We start from the raw sequence: 19,320 nt of genomic DNA on the forward strand, positions 1-19,320 counted from the left end.
TTTCTCCACTTCCTCCACTTCGTCTACTTCCTCCACTTCCTCAACTTCGTGCCCTTCGTCAACTTCCTCCACTTCCTCCACTTCGTCCCCTTCCTCCACTTCATCCACTTCCTTCACTTCCTCCACTTCCTCCACTTCCTCCACTTCTTCCACTTCCTCCACTTCCTCCACTTCGTCGACTTCCTCCACTCCCTCCACTTCGCCAATTTCCTGAACTTCCTCCCCTTCCTCCACTTCGTCCACTTCCACTTGAACCACTTCGTCAACATCCTCCACTTCGTCGACTTCCTCCACTTCCTCCACTTCGTCTACTTCGTCTACTTCATCCACTTCGTCAACTACCTCCACTTCCTCCACTTCTTCCACTTCGTCCACTTTCTCCACTTCCTCCACTTCCTCCACTTCCTCAGCTTCATCCACTTCCTCCACTTCCTTCACTTCGTCTACTTCCTCCACATCTTCCACTTCGTCAACTTCGTCCACTTGGCCAACTTCCTGAACTTCCTCCCCTTCCTCCACTTCGTCCACTTCGTCCACTTACTCCACTTGGACCACTTCGTCAACATCGTCCACTTCGTCGACTTGCTCCATTTCCTCCACTTCCTCCACTTCATCCACTTCCTCCACTTCCTCCACTTCTTCCACTTCCTCCAATTCCTCCACTTCCTCCACTTCCTCCACTTCGTCAGCTTCGTCCACTTCCTCCACTTCCTTCACTTCGTCTACTTCCTCCACAACTTCCACTTCGTCAACTTCGTCCACTTTGCCAACTTCCTGAACTTCCTCCGCTTCCTCCACTTCGTCCACTTCGTCCACTTCCTCCACTTGGACCACTTCGTCAACATCCTCCACTTCGTCGACTTCCTCCATTTCCTCCACTTCGTCTACTTCATCCGCTTCGTCAACTACCTCCACTTCCTCCACTTCATCCACTTCCTCCACTTCCTCCACTTCTTCCACTTCCTCCACTTCCTCCACTTCCTCCACTTCGTCAGCTTCGTCCACTTCCTCCACTTCTCCAACTTCGTCGTCTTCGTCCACTTCGTCCTCTTCTTCCACTTTGTCCACTTCGTCCACTTCCTCCACTTTGTCCACTTCGACCTCGTCCTCCATTTCGTCCACGTCCTATACTTCCTCCACTTCCTACACTTCCTCCACTTTGTCAGCTTCGTCCACTTCCTCCACTTCCTTCAGTTCGTCTACTTCCTCCACAACTTCCACTTCGTCAACTTCGTCCACTTTGCCAACTTCCTGAACTTGCTCCGCTTCCTCCACTTCGTCCACTTCCTACACTTCCTCCACTTGGACCACTTCGTCAACATCCTCCACTTCGTCGACTTCCTCCACTTCGTCTACTTCATCCGCTTTGTCAACTACCTCCACTTCGTCCACTTCCTCCACTTCGTCAGCTTCCTCCCCTTCCTCCACTTCGTCCACTTCCTCCACTTCCTCCACTGGACCACTTCGTCAACATCCTATGCTTCGTCCACTTCCTCCATTTCCTTCCTTCGTCTACTTCGTCTACTTCATCCACATCGTCCTCTACCTCCATGATGAACCAATATTTTCCTCACTTCACTTAGTTTAATGTGCTAGAATTAGTCGGGGAATTATGCTTAAACGTCCGGTATTTTCCTGTTTTTCCTAATTGTGCTTAATTTGATCGGAAATTCTTATTTTAACTAATTTGAATTATCTGAGCTTATTGTTTTGCATTATTAATTATGGGAAAATTTTGGATAACTTTTTGGGACATTAGAAAGCTAAATGAGAAATGGAAATTGAGCCAATGCATCTTAGCCATTTTTATTTTTCGCTGGCTGCCGCGTGAATGTTGTGTCAACTTGTGTGTCTTCGTTTGAGTTCAATTCTTATCCGTTTTCCATGCAATTTTTTTTCATAGTTTCGTCTGGATGTCTATTTTAACATATAGTTTTTACTTTGTTCAAGTTCATTCTGTGCTGTTCCCAGTATTTATTTTACTCTCATATGTCAGTCCAGTGATTACTGCTGTTTGTGTCAACTTGTGTGTCTTCGTTTGAGTTCAATTCTTATCCGTTTTCCATGCAATTTTTTTTCATAGTTTCGTATGGATGTCTATTTTAACGTATAGTTTTTACTTTGTTCAAATTCGTTCTGTCTTGTTCCCAGTATTTATTTTACTCTCATATGTCAGTCCAGTGATTACTGTTTGAGTGATTTCTAATCTGTTTGCATTGTTTGCTTGCTGTTTAGTAATTGTGGTGGCTGGAATTGATATTTGGACAGTGCTAAAACCTCCCAACACTCTTAAACAAGGCATACAACAACTTGGCTTTATTGAATAGCAAAGAAAAAAAAAGAGCAACCACATGCACATCACGGCCCACATGGAAAGCTTTTGGATTTTTAAAATTTGAAAGAGGAGTTGGCACACATGATGGAGAGTCTAGCTGCCACCTAAGACATGGACATTAAAGAAAAGGACTTTGGCATTTAGTGGGAGGCAGCCTATGGTATTTCACGTCCAGCAAGAGGGGCCCATGGAGGAGTCCAACATCACAAAAAGGAGAGTTATTTTTGGTGCTGCCCAGACACACGAGAAAAGGCTGCCACCGTTTGGAAGGAAACTCCTCCAAATTGCTGCCACACTGGTGCACGGACAACAGCAGGCCTTCACACACGGCCGAGAGGCAGCCAAGGACACTGGATGAATGAAGGGGTGTCAAAAGCAAGGGTCCAGCGAGAGAGGGCTGCACCTTCACGCCCACGGTCCAGCAGAGGAGGTGCAGGTTTTTGTAGGGCAGCCGCCACCTGGGGAGTCTCTCTCTCGGATTTTTGGCTCTCAACAGTTCTGAGTGTTCCATTTTTTCATCTTCTTCTTCTATGAGAGAAAAATGTAAGAGTGCAGACAACATGGCTGGAGAATGAAAGAAGAAATGGTACACGGCCGAGAGGCTTGACAGAAGAAAATTTAGAGATGATCCTAAGTAGAAAAATACCACATTCAGAGAGCTGGAAGAAGGAAGCAAACTGATGTTACGTTTGGGAAGGAAGCACACGGCCAAGAGGCAGCAGCTACCACTTGTTTGTTCCTTTTACTTTGAGTATTTTTACTTCAAGAGAACTGTACAATATTTCTGATGATGAATGAATTGGATGTTGTTTATTCCTCTTGTTGAATCAGTATTGCATCTTTTCATTTGGATTTATGCACTATTTTATAATCTCTTCTAGCATTCTGTCATTTGTGGAAAAAGGGTACACGGTCTTGTGTGGAACCTTAGAGAGAGTTCATTTATTTTGGTTTAGAAGTAGAGTAGCACTTTGTCGTCACCTAGCAGTAGAAAATAAACTCAAAAAGAAAAGTTGTTTATTTGAGAAAGAGCTCTCGGTGTAGTGGAGAAGAGAACCATGTTCAACCTTGGAGGTGTTGATTTGTTTTTGCTGGTTTTCTTTGTTGGAAGTAAGCACAAGTAGAGAGGAGGAGAAGGATTTCTTACGAAGAGGAGAAGATAGTTTTGGTGAGAATAGAATGATGATTGAAAATGGAGAAAAAAAAAGTAAATGGTTGGAATGAAGGCATAAGTGGACGGCACTTTGGAATGGAACGTTGGTTTCCAGTAGCAAAGAGAGGAAGCACATATCTTATCTAGAAGATAGAAATTCATTTATGTATGAGGAGTGTGCAGCTGCTGCCATGTGTACAAGAATCCACTTACGGTTGATGCACATCTTGTAATGTTGAATTTTCAATTTAGTTTTCCTTTTTCTTTTGTTCATCTACAATTTTAATTTAATGCATTAATTTAATTTACTGTTTCTGAAATGTAATTTCTGTTTTACTGTTTTTATTTTACTGCAGTAATTTTAATTCTGTTTTTAATATTCTACTGTTTTTACTGTTTTCTGTATTTACTGTTTTCTGTATTTTATGTTTTTCTGTATTTTCGTTTTTACTGTTCCAAATTTATTTTCACTGTTTCATGTAACTGTATTTTCGTTTTTTTTTACTGTTTTAATTTCGTTTTACTGTTTTGAATTTTATTTCAACGCTTTTAAATTTTACCGCAACCAAAAAAATCACAAACCCCCCCTTTTCCGTGTGTGAACTGAGACTGAACCGCAATATTGGTCCTTGTGAGACGACCTAGGAGTCACTTCCTAGCACTATACTGCATTCTTTTATGCATAACTTTTGTGGGAGGTGCGACCCTCCATCACTCCACTACCTCCACTTCTTCATTTCCTCCACTTCGTCCACTTCCTCCACTTCCTCCACATGTTCCACTTCCTCCACTTCGTCCACTTCCCACTTCCTCCACTTCGTCACTTCGTCCACTTCGCCAATTCCTGAACTTCCTCCCCTTCTCCACTTCGTCCACTTCCTCACTTGAACCACTTCGTCAACATCCTCCACTTCGTCGACTTCCTCCACTTCCTCCACTTCATCTGCTCGTCTACTTCATCCACTTCGTCAAACTACCTCCACTTCCTCCACTTCCTCCACTTCCTCCACTTCCTCCACTTCGTCACCCTCGTCCACTTCCTCCACCTCCTTCACTCCGTCTACTTCCTCCACATCTTCCACTTCGTCAACTTCGTCCACTTCGCCAACTTCCTGAACTTCCTCCCCTTCCTCCACTTTCTCCACTGGACAACTTCGTCAACATCCTCCACTTCGTCGACTTCCTCCATTTCCTCCACTCGTCTACTTCATCCGCTTCGTCAACTACCTCCACTTCCTCCACTTCATCCACTTCCTCCACTTCCTCACTTCCTCCACTTCCTGCACTTCCTCCACTTCCTCCACTCGTCAGCTTCGTCCACTTCGTCCACTTCCTTCACTTTGTCCACTTCCTCCACATCTTCCACTTCGTCAACTTTGTCCATGTGGCGAGCTTCCTGAACTTCCTCCCCTTCCTCCACTTCGTCCACTTCGTCCACTTCCTCCACTTGCACCACTTCGTCAACATCCTCCACTTCGTCGACTTCATCCACTTCGTCTACTTCATCAGCTTCGTCAACTACCTCCACTTCCTCCACTTCCTCCAGTTCGTCAGCTTCCTCCCCTTCCTCAACTTCGTCCACTTCCTCCACTTCCTCCACTTGGACCACTTCGTCAACATCCTATACTTCGTCCACTTCCTCCATTTCCTTACTTCGTCTACTTCATCCACATCGTCCTCTACCTCCACTACCTCCACTTCCTCCACTTCATCCACTTCCTCCACTTCCACCACTTCCTCCACTTCCTCCACTTCTTCCACTTCCTCCACTTCCTCCACTTCGTCAACTTCGTCCACTTCGCCAATTGCTGAACTTCCTCCCCTTCCTCCACTTCGTCCACTTCCTCCACTTGAAACCACTTCGTCAACATCCTCCACTTCGTCGACTTCCTCCACTTCCTCCACTTCGTCTAGGTCATCTACTTATCCACTTCGTTAACTACCTCCACTTCCTCACTTCCTCCACTTCGTCAGCTTCGTCCACTTCCTCCACTTCCTCACTTGTCTACTTCCTCCACATCTTCCACTTCGTCAACTTCGTCCACTTCGCCAACTTCCTGAACTTCCTCCCCTTCCTCGACTTCCTCCACTTGGACACTTCGTCAACATCCTCCAATTCGTCGACTTCCTCCATTTCCTCCACTTCCTCCACTTCTTCCACTTTTTCAACTTCGTCAACTTCCTCCACTTCGTCCACGTCGTCAACTTCGTCCATTTCCTCCACTTCCTAATCCTCCTCCTCTTCGTCCACTTAGTCCACTCCGTCCACTTCTTCAGCTTCGTCATCGTCGTCCACTTTCTCCACTTCTTCCCCTTCCTCGACTTCTCCCACTCCTCACTCCTCCACTTCGTCGAATTCGTCCACTTCTTCCACTTCCTCTAATTCCTCCACTTCCTCCACTACGTCCCCTTTGTCAACTTCCTTTACTTCCGCCACTTCGTCAACTTCCTCCACTTCATCCACTTTCTCCACTTCCTCCACTTCGTCCACTTCGTCCACTTCGTCCACTTCGTCCACCTCATCCCCTTCGTCAACTTCGTCCAGTTCGTCTGGGTTCTCCACTTCCTCCACTTCCTCAACTCCTCACCTGTTCCACTTCCTCCACTTCCTCCAATTCTATCCATTTCGTCCCCTCGTCAACTTCGTCCAGTTCGTCAACTTCCTCCACTTCGTCCACTTTGTCCACTTCATCCACTTCTTACACTCCTCTACTTCATCCACTTCCCTCTTCTTCCACTTCGTCAACTTCGTCCCTTCGTCCAATTCGTCCACTTCATCAAGTTCGTCCACTTCCTCCATTTCCTCCACGTTCTATACTTCCTCAACTTCCTCCACTTCGTCCCCTTCGTCAACTTCGTCCACTTCCTCCTCTTCCTCTCTTCCTCCACTTCGTCCATTTTCTCACTTCCTCCACTTCGTCTACTTCCTCCACTTCCTCAACTTCGTGCCTTCGTCAACTTCCTCCACTTCTCCACTTCGTCCCCTTCTCCATTCATCACTTCCTTCACTTCCTCCACTCCTCCACTTCGTCAACTTCGTCTACTTCGCCAATTTCCTGAACTTCTCCCCTTCCTCCACTTCGTCCGCTTCACTTGAACCACTTCGTCAACATCCTCCACTTCGTCGACTTCCTCCACTTCCTCCACTTCGTCTACTTCGTCTACTTCATCCACTTCGTCAACTACCTCCATTCCTCCACTTCTTCCACTTCCTCCACTTTCTCCACTTCCTCCACTTCCTCCACTTCGTCAGCTTCATCCACTTCCTCCACTTCCTTCACTTCGTCTACTTCCTCCACATCTTCCACTTCGTCAACTTCGTCCACTTGGCCAACTTCCTGAACTTCTCCCTTCCTCACTTCGTCCACTTCGCCACTTACCACTTGACCACTTCGTCAACATCCTCCACTTCGTCGACTTCCTCCATTTCCTCCACTTCCTCCACTTCATCCACTTCCTCCACTCCTCCATTCTTCCACTTCCTCCAATTCCCACTTCCTCCACTTCCTCCACTTCGTCAGCTTCGTCCACTTCCTCCACTTCCTTCACTTCGTCTACTTCCTCCACAACTTCCACTTCGTCCACTTTGCCAACTTCCTGAACTTCCTCCGCTTCCTCCACTTCGTCCACTTCCTCCACTTGGACCACTTCGTCAACATCCTCCACTTCGTCGACTTCCTCCACTTCGTCTACTTCATCCGCTTTGTCAACTACCTCCACTTCGTCCACTTCGTCAGCTTCCTCCCCTTCCTCCACTTCGTCCACTTCCTCCAGTTCCTCCACTTGGACCACTTCGTCAACATCCTATGCTTCGTCCACTTCCTCCATTTCCTTACTTCTTCTACTTCGTCTACTTCATCCACATCGTCCTTACCTCCACTACCTCCACTTCTTCCATTTCCCCACTTCGTCCACTTCCTCCACTTCCTCCACTTCCTCCACTTTCCACTTCCTCCACTTCCTCCACGTCCTCCACTTCCTCCTCTTCGTCACTTCGTCCACTTCGCCAATTTCTGAACTCCTCCCCTTCCTCCACTCGTCCACTTCCTCCACTTCGTCTACTTCATCCACTTCGTCAACTACCTCCACTTCCTCCACTTCGACAGCTTCGTCCACTTGCTCCACTCTTTCACTTCGTCTACTTCCTCCACATCTTCCACTTCGTCAACTTCGTCCACTTCGCAACTTCCTGAACTTCCTCCCCTTCTCACTTCCTCACTTGGACAACTTCGTCAAAATCCTCACTTCGTCGACTTCCTCCATTTCCTCCACTTCGTCTACTTCATCCGCTTCGTCAACTACCTCCACTTCCTCCACTTCATCCACTTCCTCCACTTCCTCCACTTCGTCAGCTCGTCACTTCCTCCAGTTCCATCACTTCGTCTACTTCCTCCACATCTTTCCACTCGTCAACTTGTCCACTTGGCCAAACTTCTGAACTTCCTCCCCTTCCTCCACTTCGTCCACTTCCTCCACTCCTCTACTTGGACCACTTCGTCAACATCCTCCACTTCGTCGACTTCATCCACTTCATCTACTTCATCAGCTTCGTCAACTACCTCCACTTCCTCCACTTCCTCCACTCGTCAGCTTCCTCCTTCGTCCACTTCGTCCACTTCGTCCACTTCCTCCACTTGGACCACTTCGTCAATATGCTATACTTCGTCCACTTCCTCCATTTCCTTACTTCGTCTACTTCATCACATTCCTTACTCCACTACCTCCACTTCCTCCACTTCATCCACTTCCTCCACTTCCTCTACTTCCTCCACTTCGCCAATTTTTGAACTTCCTCCCTTCCTCCACTTCGTCCACTTCCTCCACTTCAACCACTTCGTCAACATCCTCCACTTCGTCGACTTCCTCCACTCCTACTTCGTCTAGTTCATCTACTTCATCCACGTCATCAACTACCTCCACTTCCTCCACTTCTCCACTTCCTCCACGTCGTCAGCTTCGTCCACTTCCTCCCACTTCCTTCACTTCGTCTACTTCTCCACATCTTCCACTTCGTCAACTTCGTCCACTTCGCCAACTTCCTGAACTCCTCCCCTCTCCACTTCCTCCAACGTCCACTCCTCCACTTGTACCACTTCGTCAACATCTCACTTCGTCGACTTCTCCATCCCCACTTCGTCTACTTCTCCCTTCGTACTTCCTCGCACTTCTCCACTTAGTTTCTCCACTTCTCCCTTCGTCCACTTACCTCCACTTCTTCCACTTCATTCGTCACTTCCTCCACTTCGTCCACTTCGTCCCCACTTCCTCCACTTCCTCCCTCCACTTTTTCTTTTCGTCAACTCCTCCACTTCCTCCACTTCGTCCACTTAGTCCACTCCGTCACTTCTTAGCTTCGTCATCGTCGTCCACTTCCTCCACTTGTTCTTCCCTCCTCGACTTCCTCCCTTCCTCCACTTCCTCCACTTCCTCCACTTACTCCAATTCCTCCACTCGTCGCTTCCTCCACTTTCTCCACTTCATCCACTTCTTCCACTTCCTCTAATTCCTCCACTTCCTCCACTACGTCCCCTTCGTAAACTTCCTTTACTCCGCCATTCGTCAACTTCCTCCACTTTCTCCATTCCTCCACTTCGTCCATTCGTCCACCTCATCCACTTCGTCAACTTCGTCTAGTTCGTCTAGTTTCTCCACTTCCTCCACTTCCTCAACTTCCTCCACCTGTTCTAATTCTCCACTTCATCCATTTCGTCCCCTTCGTCAACTTCGTCCAGTCGTCAACTTCCTCCACTTCGTCCACTTTGTCCCCTTCATCCACTTCGTCAACTTCCTCCACTTCGTCCACTTTGTCCACTTCGTCACTTCTTCAACTTCTTACACTTCCTCTACTTCCTCCACTTCCTCCTCTTCGTCAACTCGTCCACTTCATCAAGTTCGTCCACTTCCTCCACTTCATCCACTTCCTCAACTCCCTGAACTTCCTCACCTTCACCCACTTCCTCTACTTCCTCCACTTCATCCACTTCATCCACTTCCTACACTTCCTCCAATTCGTCCACTTCTTCCACTTCGTCTACTAATTCCAGCTCTTCAACTTCGTCATCTTCGTCCACTTCGTCGACTTCCTCCACTTCCTCAACTTCCTCCACTTCCTCCACTGCATCCACTTCGTCCACTTCTTCCACTTCGTCCACTTCCTCCACTTCGTCCCTTTCGTCCACTTCCTCCACTTCGTCAACTTCTTCAACTTCGTCCACTTCCTCCACTTCGTGCACTTCCTCCACTTCGTCCACTTCCTCCACTTCCTCCACTTCCTCCTCTTCTTCCACTTCGTCACTTTCCTCTGTTTGCTCCGCTTCCTCCACTTCGCCGACTTCCTCCACTTCGTCCAATTCGTCGACTTCCTCCACTCCTCCACGTCCTACACTTCCTCCACTTCGTCAACTTCCTCCACTTCCTCCACTTCGTCACTTCCTCCACTTCGTCATCTTCGTCCCATCCTCCACTTCGTCCTTTTCCTCCACCTTCTCGAATTCCTCCACTTTCTCCATTCGTCCACTTCTTCAACTTCTTCCGCTTCCTCCACTTCCTCCACTTCTTCCACTTCTGCCACTTCCTCCACTTCGTCCACTTCTTCCACCTCCTCCACTTAGTCAACTTCGTCCATTTCACGCACTTCCTTCATTTCGTCCTGTTCCTCCACTTCCTCTAATTCCTCCACTTCCTCCACTTCTCGAATTCGTCACTTCGTCCACTTCTTCAACTTCTTTTCCTTCGCCACTCCTCCTCTTCGCCCACTTCCTCCACTCCCTCCACTTCATCAACTTCGTCCACTTCCTCCACCTCGTCAACTTCCTCCACTTCCTCCGCTTCATCCACTTCGCGCCCTTCGTCCACTTAGTCCACTGGTCCACTTCGACCAGTTCGTCCACTTGGTCCACTTCGTCAAGTTCCTCCACTTCGTCAACCTCCTCCACTTCCTCCACTTCTTCAACTTCGTCATCTCGTCCACTTCCTCCACTTCCTCCACATCGTCCACTTCGTCCACCATTTCGTCCACTTCCTCCACATCCTCCACTTTCTCCACTTCGTCCTCGTCCTCCATTTCGTCACTTCGTATACTTCCTCCCTCGCCTCCACTTCGTCCCCTTCGTCAACTTCCTGCACTTCCTCCTCTTCCTGCTCTTCCTCCACTTCCTCCACTTCCTCCACTTCCTCCACTTCGTCCACTTTGTTCACTTCGTCCTCTTCCTCCACTTCCTTCACTTCGTCAACTTCCTCCACTTCCTTCACTTCGTCCTCTTCCTCCACTTCCTCCACTTCTTCCACTTCCTCCACTTCGTCCACTACCTCCACTTCCTCCACTTCCTCCACTTCGTCAGCTTCGTCCACTTCCTCCACTTCCTTCACTTCGTCTACTTCCTCCACATCGTCCACTTCGTCAACTTCGTCCACTTCGCCAACTTCCTGAACTTCCTCCCCTTCCTCCACTTCCTCCACTTGGACCACTTCGTCAACATCCTATACTTCGTCCACTTCCTCCATTTCCTTACTTCGTCTACTTCATCCACTTCGTCCTCTACCTCCACTTCTTCCACTTCCTCCACTTCATGCACTTCCTCTACTTCCTCCACTTCGTCAACTTCCTCCGTTTCCTCCACTTCCTCCACTTCCTCTACTTCCTCCACTTCGTCATTTCGTCCACCTACTCCACTTCGTCAACTTCCTCCACTTCGCCCAGTTTGTCAACTTCTCCACCTCCTCCACTTCCTCCACTTCCACCACTTCTTCCATTTCGTCCACTTTTTCAACTTCCTACACTTCCTCTACTCCCTCCACTTCTTCAACTTCGCCCACTTCGTCCTCTTCGTTCACTTCGTCAACTTCGTCCTCTTCCTCCATTTCCTCTAGTTCCAACACTAAGCCAACTTTGTCCACTTCCTACAATTCCTCCACTACGTCCACTTCTTCCACTTCGTCTACTTATTCCACCTCTTCAACTTCGTCATCTTCGTGCACTTCGTCGACTTCCTCAACTTCCTCAACTTCGTCCACTTCCTCCACTTCCTCCACTTCCTCCACTTCGTCAACTTCCTCCACGTCGTCCACTTCGACTACTTCGTCCACTTCGTCAACTTCGTCAACTTCCTCCACTTCCTCCACTTCGTCCTCTTCATCAACTTCGTCCACGTCCTCCACTTCGTCCACTTCCTCCACTTCGTCCACTTCCTCCACTTCCTACACTTCCTCCACCTCGTCCACTTAGTCCACTTCGTCCACTTCTTTAGCTTTGTCATCGTTGACCACTTCCTCAACTTCTTCCCCTTCCGCGACTCCTCCACTTCCTCAACTTCGTCCACTTCCTCCACTTCCTCCAATCCCTCCACTTCGTCCACTTCCTCCATTTTCTCCACTTCGTCCACTTCTTCCCCTTCCTCTAAGTCCTCCACTTCCTCCACTACGTCCCTTCGTCAACTACCTCCACTTCGTCCACTTTCTCCACTTCCTCCACTTCGTCCACTTTCTCCACTTCCTCCACTTCGTCCACCTCATCCACTTCGTCAACTTCGTCCACTTCGTCTACTTCCTCCGCTTCCTCCACTTCCTCCACCTCCTCAACTTCCTCCACCTGCTCCAGTTCCTCCAATTCCTCCACTTCCTCCACTTCGTCCCCTTCGTCAACTTCGTCCCCTTCGTCAACTTCGTCCACTTCGTCAACTTTCTGCTTCCTCCACTTCGGCCCACTTCCTCAACTTCCTCCACTTCCTCCATTCATCCACTTCCTCCACTTCATCCACTTTGTCTACTTCGTCCACTTCGTCTACTTCGTCCACTTCCTTCACTTCATCCACTTCCTCCACTTCGTACATTTCGTCCACTTCGTCAACTTGTCCACTTCCTCTACTTTGTCCCCTTCATCCACTTCCTCCACTTCGTCAACTTCCTCCGCGTCCTCCACTTCCTCCACATCCTCCACTTCGTCTACTTCGTCACTCCGTCCACGTCCTCCATCCTCCACTTCTTCCACATCCTCCACTTCGTCTACTTCGTCCCTTCATCCACTTCGTCAACTTCGTCCACTTCCTCCACTTCCTCCACTTCCTCCATCCTCCACTTCCTCCACTTCCTCCACTTCCTCCACTTCCTCCACTTCCGCCACTTCGTCAACTTCCTCCACTTCCTCCGCTTCTTCCACTTGCCTACTTCGTCCACTTACTCCACTTCGTCCACTTCGACCACATCGTCCAGTTCGTCCCACTTGTCCACTTCGTCAACTTCCTCCACTTTGTCCACTTCCTCCATTTCCTCCACTTCGGCCACTTCCTCAACTTCCTCCACTTCCCACTTCATCCACTTCCTCAACTCCCTCAACTTCCTCAACTTCCTCCACTTCCTCATTTCCTCCACTTCATCCACTTAGTCCACTTCGTCTACTTCGTCCACTTCCTCCACTTCGTTTACTTCATCCACTTCCTCCACTTCGTCTATTTCGTCCACTTCGTCAACTTCGTCCCCTTCATTCACTTCCTCCACGTCGTCCCCTTCGTCCACTTCCTCCAATTCGTCAACTTCCTCCACATGCTCCATTTCCTCCACTTCCTCTACATCCTCCACTTCGTCTACTTCGTCACTTCGTGCACGTCCTCCACTTCCTCCACATCCTCCACTTCGTCTACTTCGTCCACTTCCTCCATTTCCTCCACTTCCTCTACTTCCTCTACTTCTTCCACTTCATCCACTTCATCAACATCCTCCACTTCCTCACTTCCTACACTTTGTCCACTTCCTCTATTTGCTCCACTTTGTCCCCTTCGTCCACTTCCGGCATCCTCTCACTTCTACACTTCCTCTACTTTTTCCACTTCCTCCACTTCTTCCACTTCTTCAAGATCGTCATCTTCATCCACGTCGTCCACTTCCTCCACTTCGTGAACTACCTCCACTGTCCTCCACTTTTCACTTTCTTCATCTTCGTCAACTTCCTCCACATGCTCACTTCTAACCCACTTCTCCACTTCCTCCACTTCTCCACTTCTTCCATCTCACTCGTCATCTTTGTCCACTTCTTCCACTTCTCCACTCATCAAATCCTCACTTCCTCCACATCCTACACTTTGTCCACCTTCCTCCACTTCTTCCACTTCTTCAACTTCGTCATCGTACTTCGTCCAGTTCTCCACTTCGTCCACTTCCTCCACCTCTATACTTCCTACACTTCGTCCACTTCGCCAACTTCGCCACTCGTCAACTTCGTCCACTTGCCAAGCTCTTCCACTTCTCTACTTCCTCCACTTCCTCAACTTCCACCACTTCTCCACTTCCCCATTTCATCTACTTCGTCAACTTCGTCCACTTCTTGAACTTTCCCACTTCCTCCATTTCCTCCACTTCTTCCACTTCTTCCACTTCCTCCACTTCCTCCACTTCGTCCACTTCGTCAACTTCGTGGACTTCCTCCACTTCGTCCACTTCCTCCACTTCGTCTACATATTCCACTTCGTCAACTTCGTCCACTTCCTCCACTTTCTCCACTTCCTCCAGTTCCTCTACTTCCTCTACTTCGTCCACTTCCTGCACTTCCTCCACTTCTTCAACATCGTCCACTTCCTCCACTTTTTCCACTTCCACCACTTCTTCCACTTCGTCTACTTCTTCCACTTCTTCAACATCGTCATCTTCATCCACTTTGTCCACTTCCTCCACTTCGTCAACTTCCTCCACTTCCTCCTCCACTTCCTCCACTTCGTCCACTTCTTCACTTTCTTCATCTTCGTCAACTTCCTCCACTTCCTCCACTTCCTACACTTTGTCCACTTCCTCCACTTTGTCCACTTCGTCCGCTTCCTCCACTTCTTCCACTTCTTCAACTTTGTCATCTTCGTCTACTTCGTTCACTTCGTCTACTTCCTCCATTTCCTCCTGATGAGTCAATATTTATTCACTTCACTTAGTTTATTGTACTAGAATTAATCGGGGAATTGTGCTTAAATGTCCGGTATTTTCCCATTTTTCCTAATTGTGCTTAATTTGATAAGAAATTCTTATTTTAATTAATTTGAATGATTTGAGCTAATTATTTGCATTATTAATTGTAGGGAAAATTTTGGAATACAATTTGGGACATTTAGAGGCTAAATGAGTGAAGAGGTGTGAATTTCATATTTGGGGGCGCACTTGGAGATGTGCATGTTGGAACGAAAAACATCACGGCCCCGGCCCACACTTGGCTGCACACATCCAGCAAGTTTGAAAGCAACACCACACGGAGCATCCAGCAAGCCCAGCACGAAGAGGCATCACGGGCCAAGGCTGGAAGCATTGAGGGAGGCAGCGAAGAGGGGTGCGTGAAGAAAGTAGTAGCCCAGTAGCACACTCACGCTCACGGCCACAATGGAGAGGGGTGCACGTCCAGCTTGGGAGATGATCATCCAGCATCAGCGGGCTTGGATTGATTCACGTTTAGCATGGAGTGTGGTGTCATGAAGAAAGATTAGGAGGTGCACAAGGGAAACAGACCAGCAGCTACCGAGAGAATGTAAGCGGATGAAGAATACACTGCTCAAACATCCAGCAGCTGACGTGTCCAAAGTGAATAGGGCAACGCTACCCCACATATAAAAAGGGGGACACACGGCCCTTGTCCAGCCGCCACTTACATGTTTTTGGCCACTGTTTACTAGTTTTTTTGGCTCTCGGCTTTTGAACGTTTGAGGGAGGAATAGCACATATTCTATTTTTTTCATTTTCGTTTGGAAAGTGCTGGATTCATGAACAATGTATGTTTAAATTTTCATTGAATGAAAGCTTGTGCATGTTACTCTCTACTCGGTTTTTATGGTTTTGGAGGCAACTCGGTGATTGAAATAAGCATGGAGTGATGTGATTCACGTGGAGCTGGAAGGAGAGGTGTTGGTGTGCACGGAAAGTAGGAGCTGGCACGGTTTGGTGTAGCTGTGTTGCGCTGGAAGAAAGGAAGCAGCAGTAGGTGTCTCGGTCATGAGCTAGAAGGCCGAGAAGGTGATTTAGGTGATGCAAGTGGAGCTGTCACCGTTCGGATGCAGTAGAAGCACGTTGAGGTGTCATGGCTGGTGTGCACGCGGACGGCTGGAATGGTGCGCTCGTTCCGTGAACGAGCGTTCTTTCTCTTCATTTTGAGATGAGGTGATTCTCGGCTGGGAGAAATGAGGCACGGGTTGATGGAGATTGGTTGGGAGAAAGAGAAACACTTGGTCACGTGCTGGAACGTTGATTGAAGGGTAGGTGGATGGTGTCTTTAATTTTATTCATAGGATAAGAAGAGTGGATTAGGATAAAGTATAGGATGATGGGACATTTGGCAGCAATTGTTGGAGAATGGTTTTTCATTTAAGCAAGGAGCTCGTTGATTTGATGGGGGTAGGTGTACGGTGATAATTGGGAGAGAAGAAATTTTATTCATGTGCTTTGGAGAATGAAGCACGTGGAATGTTTCACATGGGAATAGGAGAGTGGTTTGATGAATGGAAAAGGTGCTGCTTCACTTTTCAATTTAGATAAAGCTCGGTGATTTCAAGAATGGGAGTGGTGTCACGTTTTGGTTCCAGCAACACGCACAAGGGTTAAGGTTTCTTTTATTTGATTAAGGGTACACGATATTGGATGAAGGGGAGCAGTGAAGTTTTATTTTCTTTGCATTTAGTAAGCATAGAGCTGCCACGTCCAAGAGAGATGCTCCAAGGGTTTTCTTTTAAATTATTTTAAATGCTTTGATTCTATTCTTAAGTTTTTTTGTTACAATTTTCATATTGCATACACTTAGGTTTGAATGGTTGCTAATGTTTAAGTGATCTTTGCTTGATTACCATATTCTCCTTTCAATGTTAATCATCACAAAGTTAATTTTCACTCTTTTAAATTGGTTAATTTTCACTTCTTTAATTTAAAAGTAATGTTAGCTTTAGTAACCAACTGCTTTAATTTTGTAATTGAGACCGTTTTTACATTTCCGTTTGCATTAGTGTCTTATTTAAGTTCAGTTGCATTCACAAAAATCTTTCACAAACCCCCCCTACGTGTTGATCTGAGACTGAACCCAAATTGGTCCTTGAGAGACGACCTAGGAGTCACTTCCTAGTAATATACTGCATTCTTTTATGCACAACTTTTGTTGGGAGGTGCGACCCTCTCATCACCTCCACTTCCTGCACTTCATCCACTTCCTCCACTTCGTCCACTTCGCCAACTTCGTCCACTTTGTCCACCTCGTCCACTTCCTCCAATTCCTCCAATTCCTTCACTTCCTCCACTTCGTCAACTTCGTCCACTTCCTACATTTCTTGCACTTCCTCAATTTCTTGCACTTCCTCGACCTCCACTTCTTCCACTTCTTCAACTTCCTCCACTTTCTCCACTACCTCCACGTCCTCCACTTCCTCCACTTCGTCAACTTCCTCCACTTTCTCCACTTCTTCCACTTCCTCCACTTCCTCCACTTCCTCCACTTCCTCCGCTTCCTCAACGTCCACCACTTCCTCAAATTCCTCTACTTCATCCACTTTATCCACTTCGTGAAATTCGTCCACTTCCTCCATTTGGACCAGTTCGTACACTTCCTCCATTTCTTCAACTTCATCCACTTCCTCCATTTCCTCCACTTCCTGCATTTCGTCAATTTCCTCCACATCCTCCACTTCGTCGACTTCGTCCACTTCCTTTACTTCCTCCACTTCCTCAACTTCCACCACTTCCTCCAATTCCTCTACTTCATCCACTTTATGCACTTCGTGAAATTCGTCCACTTCCTCCATTTCCTCCACTTCCTGCACTTCGTCAATTTCCTCTACTTCCTACACTTCGTCGACTTCGTCCACTTCCTTTACTTCCTCCACTTCCTCAACTTCCACCACTTCCTCCAATTCCTCTACTTCATCCACTTTGTCCACTTCGTGAAATTCGTCCACTTCCTTCACTTCGACCAGTTCGTACACTTCCTCCATTTCGTCAACTCTTTAACTTCTTCAACTTCGTCCACTTCCTCGATTTCTCCACTTCCTCCACTTCCTCCACTTCGTCTACATCATCAATTTCCTTCACTTCCTCCACTTCGTCGACTTCGTCCACTTCCTCCAGTTCCTCACTTCGTCACTTCATCCACTTGTCACTTCGTCCACTTCCTCCACTTCCTCACTTCACCCACGTCCAATTCCTCTACTTCATCCACTTTGTCCAGTTCGTGAAATTCTTCCACTTCCTTGACTTCGACCAGTTTGTACACTTCGTGAAATTCGTCCACTTCCTCCACTTCCTCCGCTTCTTCCACTTCGTCCACTTCCTCCATTTCGTCCACTTCCTCCCGTTCGTCAACTTCCTCCACTTCCTCCACATCGCTCACTTCATCCACTTCGTCCACTTCCTCCACATCGTCCACTTCCTCCACTTCCTCAACTTCCACCACTTCCTCCAATTCCTCTACTTCATCCACTTTGTCCACTTCGTGAAATTTGTCCACTTCCTTGACTTCGACGAGTTCGTACACTTCCTCCAATTCGTTACCTCTTCAACTTCTTCAACTTCGTCCACTTCCTCCATTTCCTCCACTTCCTCCACTTCCTTCTCTTCGTCCTCTTCCTCCATTTCGTCTACTTCGTCAATTTCCTCCACTTCCTCCACTTCGTCCACTTCATTTACTTCCTCAACTTCCTCCGCTTCCTCCACTTCTTCCACGTCGTCAACTTCATCCACTTCGTCCACTTCCTCCAGATGCTCCACTTCGTCAAGTTCGTCCACTTCATCAACTTCCTCCACTTCGTCCACTTCCCCAACTTCTTCCACTTCCTCCACTTCGTCCACTTCGTCAACTTCCTCCACTTCCTCCACTTCGTCCCCTTCGTCTACTTCGTCCACTTCGTCCACTTCCTCCGCTTCATCCACTTCGTCAATTTCCTCCAGTTCCTCCACTTCCTCCACTTCATCAACTTCCTCCACTTCCTCCACTTCGTCAACTTCGTCCACTTCTTCAACTTCCTCCACTTCCACCACTTCCTCCTCTTCTTCAACTTCCTCCACATCCTCCACTTCCTCCACTTTGTCTAGTTCGTCCATTTCGTCAACTTCCTCCACTTCCTCGACTTCGTCCACATCGAGCACTTCCTCCACTTCCTCCAATTCCTCCACTTCCTCCAATTCCTCCACTTGCTCTACTTGCTCCACTTCGTCAACTTCGTCAACTTCATCAACTTCTTCCACTTCCTCCACTTCCTCCACTTCGTCCCCTTCGTCAACTTCCTCCACTTCCTCCACTTCCTCCACTTCATCAACTTTCTCCACTTCTTCCACTTCCTCCACTTCCTCCACTTCGTCAACTTCCTCCTCTTCCTCCACTTCCTCCAGTTCCTCTACTTCCTCCTCTTCCACCACTTCCACCACTTCGTGAACTTCCTCCACTTCGTGCACTTCCTCCACTTCCTCCACTTCCTCCACTTCCTCCACTTCGTCAACTTCATCAACTTCATGAACTTCTTCCACTTCCTGCAATTCCTCCACTTCGTCCCCTTCGACAACTTCCTCAACTTCCTCCACTTTGTCCACTTCCTCTAGGCCCTCCACTTCGTCCACTTCGTCCACTTCGTCCACTTCGTCAACTTCGTCAACTTCGTCCACTTCCTCTAGTTCCTCCAGTTCGTCCACTTCCTCCGCTTCGTCCACTTCCTCCACTTCCTCTACTTCGTCTACTTTGTAATTTTCCTCCACTTCGTCCACTTCCTCCACTTCCCCCACTTCGTCTACTTCCTCCACTTTGTCCACTTCGTGAACTTCGTCCACTTCGTGAACTTCGTCCACTTCGTGAACTTAGTCCACTTCCTTCACTTCGACCAGTTCGTACACTTCCTCCACT

Source organism: Vigna umbellata, chromosome 10 (assembly GCF_029865625.1).
Source record: "Vigna umbellata cultivar VRB3 chromosome 10, Vumbellata_1.0, whole genome shotgun sequence".
NCBI classification, from domain to species: Eukaryota; Viridiplantae; Streptophyta; class Magnoliopsida; order Fabales; family Fabaceae; genus Vigna; species Vigna umbellata.